Below are 12,109 nucleotides of genomic sequence, written 5' to 3'. Positions count from 1 at the left end.
TCCTTAATGAGCCTGTGTCCTTTTCAAGAAAGATAATGAATTGTGTGCACTGGCATGAGAGTTCCTGAAAAGATTGCAAAGCAAGATAATATCCCTATGATTTGACCATATGTGTCAGGATTTTAAAACTCTCCTCTGAACCAGCAAACTCTATGCTAATACGTTATTCAAAACAATTCACTGAGAAACATTAAATTAAGTAGGAAAGAAGGGACACATTTTTATACGTATACATACAATCTCAGAATACTTAATTCATATCTATGACTACTACAGAAATTGGAAGAAATACACAGTGATAGAGTTATACTAGTTTCCTACTTTAAAATTTTCAGGTTTTTTTCTTTAACAAACATTACTTATATGGTTAAGAAAGCCTTTTTTATTTTTTATTTTTTCAGCATTCCAGGGATACAATCCAGGTACTTACCTATGCTAAGTAAATCTCTACTATTTAGCTATATCCTCAGCATTTGGTTTTTGGTGACAGGGTTTCTCCATGTGGCTCAAGCTGCCCATAAATTTTGGATCCTCCTGCTTCCATCCTGTAAGACAGGAGTTCCAAGTATACACACCATAATCTGACTAAGAAATCCATTGTTTAAAACAATACCTCATTTCTTTAGTGGTTAGGCAGCTTTTAGGACCCGTTACCTGCTGCTCCTGTCGTGGTTATACTCACTCTGATCTTTCCTTTGGTGAGGTTTAGACAGCTTGGAAGTTTGCATATCCTCTTTGTCTTGTACATATGTTTCTCTGAAGGCATGCTCAAGTGAATGGCAATGAGCAAGAAAGAGGAGACCTGACCAAGGAAGTCTGGGAAGACACTGGTTATCAATCTTTCAAATGACCAGGAACAGATCTGCCTGTGTAGTAATTACCTCCTGTCTGGATGCAGCCTCACAGGCAGCTGGCAGAAAGAGTGGTGGCCTTTACTCATGTGTAAGAAGGTACCTACTGGGCTAACAGCCTATGGAGGGGCCTTGGCATCTTGACAATATGTAGAGGGAACTAAAACCCAGCATGCACTTGCAGCAACTATGCAGGACAGTGCCCTCATAAAAGCCTTCAAAAGCCAAGGCAAATGCCCACATCTCAAGCAACCTCATTTCTAACCACAGGCACGCAATTCCAGGCTCATCCCCTCCCCGAGGTGACTTTAGGTCAAAGCTGATGGCTTTTGAAAGCAATTGCTGATAGAATTGGGTTTTTGAAAACCTTTGCTGAAAGAATGTAACTTAGAACTGAGCAGTGGCTTCTGAAGTCTTGGGAGAGCCCTTGACCTAACCAAGCTGACTCTTCCTCTGCCAGATGCACCGTCGGTGGAGAGTGGGACATGCTGCAGTGATGTTCTATTCCCTTTGAGAGTATGCTTTGCAGGCCAGGCACGTAGTACCGTGTTATACATCTCCCAGCTTGCCACATCCTGTTATGTTGTAGCCCATCAGCCTAAACCATGATAGAGGCGAATACAACCTGGGGTGACATGTAGCACTTCGCAATGCATCGCAGCGTTTAATCTGCATCAGCAAAGTTGCACGCATCAGCTTGGACACCGGGTGTTTGGCATTTAGAGAATGTGATCTCATGTGCAGGAACTGCTAGCTGAGGGCAAAACTGCATTGGAGATATCCCTCCTTGGTGTCACACTCCATCTGAGAGTTCATCTGCTGCATTGAATTATTAGTCCTTTGCTGAAAACTTCACCACCACCGTGTTCTTGAAAGGATCTGACAAATGAAAATATTCCAGATTTTGGGGACAAGGATGTCCCTCCATCATACTGTAGGATGGACCATGTCCTCAGAATATGCTAAAGCAATTAGGGTTGGGGAGATGGTTCAGTCAGTAAGTCATGTGTTTGTCATGTAAACACAAGGACCTAAGTTTGATACCCAGAACCCATGAAAAACCTGGGCACGGTGGTGTGCACCAATAGTCCCAGACCTGGCAACGCAGACACAGGAGGATCCCTGTGGCACTGGCCAGCCATTCTAGTCAAATCAGTGAGCTCCCGGTTCAGTGAGGGACCAGGTCTCAAAAACTACAGTGGAGATCGGTAGAGGAAGAGGCTAGATGTTGACCTCTGATCTCACCATGCATGCATGTTCTTGTACACCGACACCCATGCTCATATGCATACAGGCACGCACACACACACACACACAAACACACAGAAGATGAAGCATAAGACTGTATTAATATCTGTTGCTTCAATTCAGCTCAGAATAATGCCAAGTGATTTAACGTTTAAACTTAGAATCTTATCATCACTCCTCTAGTCAACAGATTTATAGACATGAGACCACCGGAGAGCTGTGGTGATGAATGAATGACCCCAGGCCCTAAGCCAATCCTTTACTGTAAAGGTTCAGCACCAGAATTTGACCCCTCCCCTCCTTCAATTGTTCCTCAAAGATTGACAGTCATAAGAAAGTTCATGTTCTCCAAACTTAACAACTCACAACTTTCATCTCCCAATGACTAGCAGGCTCTGGGTTGGGGCGCAGGCATCAGTTCCAAGTTGGCTGAGAACTCTGATTGGCTTTTTATTAAGAATAGAGGATTCCTGAGAGGAAGGCTTTCAGAATCCATAACCTCCCTCTCTCTAGCCACGTGCTTCTATATAATTTTTAAAAGTTTCACTTGGACATAATCCAGCACTTGGAAGGTAGAAGAAGGAGGATGGAAAATTCAAGGCCATTTGTGAGCTACATGGTGAGATCCACACCAGCTTCAGATGCACAGTGACCCACTGTCTGAAAAACCAAGGGCTTGGGGTGCAGCTCAGTAGAAAAGCACTTTCTCAATATGCAAAGGACCTTGCGTTCCAGCCCTGACCCTAAAAAAAGAAGTTGTGTTCTGAGTTTCTCCTACTTTAATCAGAGAACAAGGAAGGCATCTGAGCAGAGGGGTCAAGGATTGATTTCTCAGGAGACTCCCATAATTACTATTGTCGGTGGTGATGCGTGTGCACATGATTTCAAGTGTCTGGCATAGGTGTGGTGGTCAAAGGACAACTTTGTGGTCTCCTGCCCTTGGGAGGGTTCTGAGGCTCTAACCCAGGTCCCCAGATCTGTGCTGCAAGTTCATTTACTCACTAGGCCATCTTACTGGCCCTGGTACACTATTATTTTACTAAGCAGAGGTAGAATCCTCCAATGGAAAAGTGGCATATATTCAGGGATTAATGGAAAGCAAGCCCCCAGCTGTGCAACGTCAGGTAATCATTTAGTTTTCTGGATCTCCATCAAGTCTTCCCCAGTGAGACTAAATGCACGCCTTCCTTCTCGGTGAAGACCATTTTACTAGTAGTAACAAAAACCCACCCGCCCTAAAGCAATTGAAAACATAGATACGGCTGAGAGGTGTGGCATCGGCTCCTCTCTCCCACTTGGTCCCTTTCTCCCTGTGGTGCCACATGGCGGCTCACCTTCATCCTTGCTTTCTCTGTACTCAGTGCCCATTCGCCCACGGTCCTGCTTGCCTCTCCAAGTGGTCTGGACAAATATGGCCATCTGGGCCCATTTCATTGATCCTTGGTCCCTTTAGCACTGAGAAAAGAGTGCTAGTAGCCTACAGTTCAAGTCTAATTAGCGCTGTCCTTTGGTTATCCGTCCACCCTTGCCCACGCACAGTGGCTAAGTTGGTAATACCATGCAGAATGCTCTATATCCGCTCATTCTACGCTTATGGAATGCTCTTGGGAGAGGGAACTGGAATTGATATGCAAAATAAGATCGTTTTTAATTTAAATAAAATTTAAAAAATAATAGAAATAGCAGTACTGCAAGGTTTTGACCCTTCCTTTTGGATTTTGGAGACTTTGTAGCCCAGACTGGGTTTGAACTCATAGTATAGCTTGAGCTAGCCCCAAACTCACAGCATTCAGTTCCTGAGTGTCGGGGTTACCAACATGTGCTTTTGAGAAATAATTACTAACTCTGGAAAAAGCCACTGCAATTCAGGGTTCTCCTTCATTCCTTTCTGTTTGCTCTCTGCTCATTGCTTCTCCCATTCCTTTCAAGTTGTTTTCATCAAGGCCAAGTCTGAATTCTTGATTGCTAATGTTTAGCTGAATTACATTTATATTCTTTTCAGTAATGGCACTGTTAATACTCTTTCCTTGAAATGTTCTTTGTATCTGTCTCTAACAATGTATCTTAGTTTTACAAATCTACATTGGCTTCCTTAAAATTATTTGAATATATCAGCAAGTCAGAGGATGTCATTAATCAGTGGAGTCATCACCAAAAGTAGTTGCTCTTAACTTTTCTCTTTTTAAAGTTCTTTTATTTAAAAAAATCACTCTGTTATTAAAAAATTTTCACTTGCTTGTGTGTGATACAGACAATATAGAGATGTAAACCTAAATTTCTCCTTTACTGTCTATGGCCATGCCAACCTGGATGCCCCTACTCTTGTCTGAAATCCTTTATTAAGGAAAGCATGAGAAAAAAATGCTTGGCTATCTGATGCATCTTTTAAAAATGAGTATGTGGAGGCCAGCAAGTGAGGGAAAACACCTCTGGCCTCCAGACATGCACTCAGTACTCACACTAAATATTACATATACTCCAACACACACATGCACACATACAGGACTCACAGTGAGTGTAAAACTCACCTGAGCATAGAGTCTGCGCTATATTCAAAGCGACCACATTGCTATAAAGACAATAACACATGAACACAAATCAAGACTATCAAGAAAGATCTGCTGAAGTGTAGGACTTACAGTCCCCAGAACAGAAGCACACGATTCTAATCATCGAATGGTGATAGCCATTTTCTAGTGCCTTTTTTTAAAATCTCATTGTGGAATTGTGCTTGCTTCCTCAGTGGCATTCATGGGTCTCCTGACGTCACTGTGCGCTGAGATGGCTGTCTGAGACTCCTCTCAGGCTTGCTGGATGACACCATGCCCATAGTTTACCCTTTCTCCCACACTCTGATCATGTTTCTCCTTTAGTCTTCTAGCACTGAATGCTGTTGCAGAATGTCTGAAATCAGCTTTAGTTGCTATTCCTGACTGGATTGAAAAAAATTAAAGCCCAGAATTTGGGAGGCGGCAGCATGTGGATCTCTGTGAGTTCAGGCCAGCCTGGTCCACAGAGAAAATTCTAAATCACCCAGGACTATATAATGACCCTATCTCAACAACAACAACAAGAAAAAAATCTACTTATCCATGTGCCTATAACTTAACTCATTTACCTCAATTAGATGGTCTTGATACTCTACAAATCCTGTTCTGAAGGGGAAATCTATCCCACAAACTGTTATTTTTCTCAATATGATCTTATGGGCATATGGTCATATTAGCTCATTTATGTGCAATGTGTCTCCCTTTATTCCTTGATGGAAGAGTTGAGTATTGTTGACAGCAACCACTTGTCTATCAGCCCTAAAGTCTTTACTCTTTTTTTTTTCTAGAAAATGTTCATCAATCCAATCCCAACCCTGTCTTATAGGCTCAGAAAAGCTGCCTGTTAAAAGTTACTGTTTTCTGTAAAAGTGCCTTTTATCACACATCTAGACACATGTCCCATCAACTATAGCCACTTGGCAAGAGGTTCACATGCATCCCATAATTTCCACATTACATGATATTGTCTTTCACAGGTGAGCTTACATCATTTATAGAGGCCCATCCATGCTTAAACAGGATGATGCTTCAACTTAAAAATATCTACATTCAAAAAGCGTTCCTATTACTTGCATAGCAGTCAGATGGACCATGCCTACTTGCAAATATTTCCAGTCAATATCAACCACAGTATGACTTTGGCTCTGTGTAATAGAGGTGGGGCCAAACATGGTTATACACACCTGCAATCCCAGCACTATAGAGGCAAAGGCAGGCAGATATCTGTGAGTTTGAGGCCTGCTTGTTCTACATAGAGAGTGTCAGGTAAAGCATAGTTACACAGTGGGACCCTGTGTCAAAAGAAGGAAGAGGAGGAGGAGGAGGAAGAAGAAGTAGTAGAAGGAGGAGGAGGAGGAGAAGAAGAAGAAGAAGAAGGAGAAGGAGAAGGAGAAGGAGGAGAAGGAGAAGGAGAAGAAGGAGAAGAAGAAGAAGAAGAAGAAGAAGAAGAAGAAGAAGAAGAAGAAGAAGAAGAAGAAGAAGAAGAAGAAGAAGAAGAAGAAGAAGAAGAAGAAGAAGAAGAGAAAAGGAAAAAAAGATGGAGGTGACATTGCTTTTTATTTGAGTAAGCCCTAAGAAATAAATAAGAAATAAAATAAGCCTCCTAAAGTTCATTTGGAAATAATCTATATTGTAAGAATGCTGCTGCTGCTGCTGCTGCTATGACTTTTAAATGCACTTGGGCGGAACTCACTCAGACCTTCCTCTTGAGAAATGGGCATCTCCTTGCATCAGGCATACCTGTGGAGATCATTTCCGGCTCTGTGAATTGCCATCTGCAGTCACTATCTCTCATGTACCAATTTGTGGAGAGTGATGAGGGTGGGGAGATAGGAGAAAGGATTAATAGTCTGCTTTCCAGTGACTGGGAGTGTGGAGAATAGATATTTAGCACAGAGGGAGATAAGGAATGCCCACGTCTTCTGTGTGTTTGTACATGGGAGATATTATCAATTTCGATATCTGCTTGCCTTAGGTCAGTAAAAATTAGAGGCAGGAATTGTATTTAGCTCTGTGTTATCTACTCTTTGCAACCTAGTAGTTAGCTAGTTAGCACAAAATATATCTTGGGGTAGGGAGAGGAGATATTTGCAATTTACATAAGAAGCTCAAATGCAGCTGGTCAGTTTCTTCTTCCATGGACAATACAGTAACTGTAAGCTTCCTGAGAGATAATACAACTTCAGCATCAATGCACCTAGCCTTGGACAAGTTTCTTAACCTGTTTCCTGACCAGGTGATGAAATGATAGTCAACATTTATCACCCACTGCCTATGAACTTCCTTTGGCTCTAAATGCTGTTCATGGGTCATCCCATTTTATTCTTCTAAGCATAGAAGACACACACACCATTCACTTCCCCTTTGATGAGGAAACTGAGGGACAGAGAGGCTCAAACCTTAGTAAGAGGCAAACCCGGACTTATTGGCAGTTTGACTCCAAAGCTTGCACTGATTGATAGAAGTCAATCTCCGTGTGTTTTATATAAAGTAAGTCCCCCAATGTGTGCCGTATATCGATAATCATGATAGAAACAACTAAAAAACAACAAAAAACTATAATTTAGAAAAAGTCAAATGACAATCCACAGAATGATTCCTGTCCCCAGCACTTACTTTGGGGAAGTTGGGGAAGTTTTAGGAAGTGGATCCTACCTAGAGGAAGTGGGTCACTGGGAATGGGCCTTTAGGGGTATATCCTTGTGACACGAAAAATAAAAGACCCGGAGACCAATATTGGGGTTCAAACTTCAAGCTGAATATCAGAAAAGCAAAGCAACTGGCCACTAGCTTCTTACCTCTACCTCAGGCTAAATGGACTGATTCTGTCTCCAGGAGCTCTCACCAAGTCTCAGACTATAACGTCTCCTCAGCGTGGCTGGAGAATGAATACCTCAAACTGATTACTTGCTTCTGTCTTTCATCCCCCTCTAGTGCTGGGACTAAAAGTGTGAGCTTTAATCCTCTTTTAGTGTGATTCAATCTTGTGTAGATCTGGGTGGCCTTGGATTCACAGAGATCTGCTACCTTTTAATTCTGAGTCCTAGGATTAAAGGTGAGTACCACCACCTCCTAGCTTCTGGCTGCTGGGATTAAATGTGTGTGACTGACTTCTGTGGCTTGTGGCTGACTTTGCTTTCTTAATCCTCACGCAAGCCTTAATAAATCATAAATAATATCACTACATAGCCCAGCCCTGCTTCCTGCTTTCTCACCTGTCCAGACGTGAGCAAGCAGCCTCATGCTTCTGTTGCTATAACCTCTAGCCACGCCTAACTTCTCCTCTGTTGAACCATACCTTCAGACTATGAGATCAAATGAAATTTTGTTTTGTTTTTGTTGTTGTTTTTCAAGACAGGGTTTCTCTGTATTGTTTTAGAGGCTGTCCTGGAACTTGCTCTGTAGAACAGGCTGGCCTCGAACTCACAGAGATCCGCCTGCCTCTGCCTCCCGAGTGCTGGGATTAAAGGCATGTGCCACCAACGCCTGACTCCAAATGAAATTTTTTAAGTTGTTTCTTGTCAGAATTTGGTTACAGCAACAAGACTAAGATAGGACAGCATGGTCAAGGGGATGATTAACAATTTTAAAGAGTGATTGAAGATGAAAAAAAGCTAAAACACAAAAACTCCAACAGACATTTTTTGCAATAGCAAAAAGATGGAAACAATGCAACTGTCCATCAACAGATACACAGGACAACAAAATGTGACACATATATACAATGCAATTTTGTTAAGCATTAAAAAGGAAATTCTGACTTTTACCCTACAGTATGTTTGAACCTTATTGAGATTACGATAATTGAAATAAGCCAGACACAAAAAAGCAAATGTTATATAGTTCTATTTATATGAGACCTAAAGCTGTCCAAAGCAAAACACAGAGAGTAGGATGCTGTTGCCAGGGGCTGGGGTAAAGGGTAAGAGTGGGTGGCTTATTATTAACTTTGTGAAGATAAAGGTGTTCTGGATGTGGGTAGTGGTGAAGTATACTGTGTTAGTCAGTGTTCTATGCTGTGAAGAGGCACCATGACCAAGGCAACTCTCACAAAGGAAAACATTTAATTGGGGCTGGTTTATAGGTTCAGAGGTTTAGTCCATTATCATCACAGTGGGAAGTATGACTGCATGCAGGAAGACATGAAGCTGTAGAAGGAGCATGAAAGTTCTACATCTGAATCTTCAGGCAGAGTTGGTGTGTGGAAGAGCCAGCTGTGCTGCTGCGTCCTGGGTGTCTTCATTTGAACACTGTGTCAACATCAGTCTTATGGCTTTGCAAGAATCCTACCGGTCTTAGTCACTGTTCTGTTCCTTCGAAGAGACACCAGGACCAAGACAAGATTATAAGGGAAAACATTTCATTGGGGGCTTGCCTACAGTTTTAGATGTTCAGTCTTTTTTCATTGTGGCAAGAAGGAAGGTGGCATGCATGGCACTGGAGCAGTAGCTGAGAGCCGTATCCTAATCCACAGGCTGAGAGAGACACTCTAGACTTGGCATGGGCTTTTGAAACCTCAAAGCCTAACCCTAGTGACACACCTCCCCCAACAAGGTCACAACTCCTAATCCTTCTAATCCTTTTCAAATAGTCCCGCTCCCTGGTGACTAAGCACTCAAATACATGAGCCTATGGGGGCCATTCTCATTCAAACCACAAGAAGCCAAGCCACCAGACTCTCTCTGAGTCTGGCAAGCTCTCCTCTGTTGGCAAATCAGAGCTCAATAGAATGCTAGTCTCCCTACAATTAAACAGATAATTAAGAAATAAGAACATATTTTTTCCCAATATAAATTGATAACTACTGGTTGGTAATGGTAGCATCAGGAATAAATTGAGCAGTAATGTGCAAAGGAGGTTATTGCTATTATAAAAATAAGGATCTGTCTTTGCGACCAATCAATTCAGCAGATATATACCAACAATCAAATTGTTAAATATGACTCCTATAAATTACACAGCTCTCTGTCTAATGGTGCCAGAAGCAGCTGTGATACAATTTAGGGCTGATATAACCATACGTCCAGAGCACTTTTTCATCCTGATGCCTTCCATTCCCTTCAAAGCAGTGGTAGAAGAGACTTCAGCTTTGTTTACTGCACCCATGCGAAAACAGAGTGTATTTCACTCCATGGGTTAGCCGAGTCATTTTGGCTGACAATACTCAGGAATACACACATTTAATATGGGAAGAATCATTTCCTTTCACTCTATTACTTCAGCTACAAGGTTGAGATAGCCTTAATTGTTAAGCCCTTGACATATGAGGAAGTTGCTCTCCTCTATAAACTCTTGTGCTTCTTCCCAATAAGTGTGGAAAAGATCCACCAAGGGCTAGTTGTGATCATGTAGACTGAGTACCTTTTCTTCATTGAAGACTTCAGTCTGTCCAAGCTGTCTGTTAATATTTAATCATGGAGCCATGCCAGGATCTGTTGGTGGCCTTTTTTGTCCTTTGCATACTCATATCAGTTGAGGATAAATATGTAGTCAAATGCTGGCTGAACTAAAAGCAATTTTCCCAGCTGGGAGTTCTGACACAATAGGAATTCACTCTTAATAGACTATTTCAAACTTCATTCTACAGAATAGTTTGCTCAGTAAGCTTAGAATACCACAAGGAAGCCGGGCGGTGGTGGCGCAAGCCTTTAATCCTAGCACTTGGGAGGCAGAGGCAGTCGGATCTCTGTGAGTTCGAGGCTGGGCTGGACGACAGCCTCCAAAACAATACAGAGAAACCCTGTCTCATGAAACCAAAAAAGAAAAAAAAAAAAGAAGAAGGAGAAGAATACCACAAGGAGAGATAGTTTGCTCCAGACACGATCAACATGACACCAAACATATCAGCAGTAGCTACCAGACTTCTGTGTGTTAAACTCTTTTCTCAGAATACAGGAGGCCACAGAGTGCACTGAGATAAGTACAAGCAGTCCCCATCTTCAATTAACTTATAGGAAGCATCGACAATTTCATAGTCCTGACAAGGTACATAGACACTCCATAAACAACCGGTAAATCAAATCTAAGCAATGGTGAGTGTCATGGACCAGGGTTTGTTACTAACTATAGATTACTAATTGAATTCCTGCCAAATTGAGTGATTTGATTTAATTATGAAATAGTGAGCTGTCAGATTTGGAATAATTTACTCTAAAACATCAGGCAATTTAGGTCTAAAAAAAAAAAACAGGAAGAATCCAAGGAGACAAGCATTTTAATTTGTTGAAGATCAAATACAGAGATCTAGCCTGCCCCATGTGGAAACAGACTTGCAAGGAGATGCTGGTATATCCTCAGTGGCCTCATCTTCCTTCTCTGGAGAAGCAAGCATGTCCCTGTCTGCTTTGCCAGCAGCTGTATCCTATAGATTTCCCAGTGAGTCAGAAGTCACCTCTATCCAGACAGTATACAGCTTGTAAATGAATTCTCAAATTTAATTTATTAAAAACTCTTATTTTCCTCTCTTATTGAAAATAGATTTTTTTCCTCTCACTTAGTAGATTCTGTTCACTGTTTCTCCACCCCCTCCACCCCTCTCAGTTCCTACGCATCTTCTCTTTCATTCAGATTCACCCCTTTCTGTCTCTTTAGAAAACAAACTCTTCTAAGGGATAACAATAAAATAAAATAAGATAAAACAAAAACTAATATATCAGAATAGCATGAAGCAAACAAAAGAAAAAGAACCCAAGGAAAAAAAGATAAGAAACAGTTATACACATAGAAAACCATTTGTTTGCACAGTCAGAAATCCCATAAAAAACAAACTGGAAGCCATAATAAATGCCCAAAGGACCTGTAGGGTAAAAAGAGAAAAACACATATAAATAAAATTAAATTAATAAGATTAAAAAAATAAACTGAACAACATTATGAGCCAAGGAGCCTCCAAAGATGCTGCTGAATTTGTTTTCTGTTGGTCATCTAGGGCTGAACCTGCTGTACTCCCCAGTGACTCTCCCTTGAAGAAAATTATGCTTTCATTTGCAAGTGGTTATCAATTAGAGACAGTTTCTAGGTTAAGAACAGCAGCAAGTCTCCTTTCTGCTCTAGGACTCCATCTGATACTGGCCTTGTGCACGCTGGCTCAGTCTCTGTGAATATATATATGTGTGTTGATCCTGTTTACTTAGAAGACCTTGTTTTTTTGGTATTCTCCTTCCCCTCTGGCCCTTAGACTCCGTTGGCTTCCTTCTGAGCCCTGATGAAAAGGATCTGATGGAGACATCCCATTTAGGGTTGAGTTTTCCAAGGTTTACCATTCTCTGTACATTGTCTGGCTGTGGGTCTTTTTACTTGTTCCTATCTGCTGCGGGAGAAGTTTCCCTGAGGATGGTTGAACGAGGCACTGATCTATGAGTATAGAGAATGTCATTAGGAGTCAGTTCGTTGCTGTGTGCTTTTGGTTAAACAATAGTATTTGGTTTTATCCCAGGTCCCCGGATATCTAGTCTCTAGTTG

This window comes from Mesocricetus auratus, unplaced genomic scaffold, assembly GCF_017639785.1.
Source record: "Mesocricetus auratus isolate SY011 unplaced genomic scaffold, BCM_Maur_2.0 Super-Scaffold_100019, whole genome shotgun sequence".
Classification (NCBI taxonomy): domain Eukaryota; kingdom Metazoa; phylum Chordata; class Mammalia; order Rodentia; family Cricetidae; genus Mesocricetus; species Mesocricetus auratus.
The sequence above is the reverse complement of the archived record's forward strand: the minus strand, read 5'-3'. Positions refer to the sequence as shown.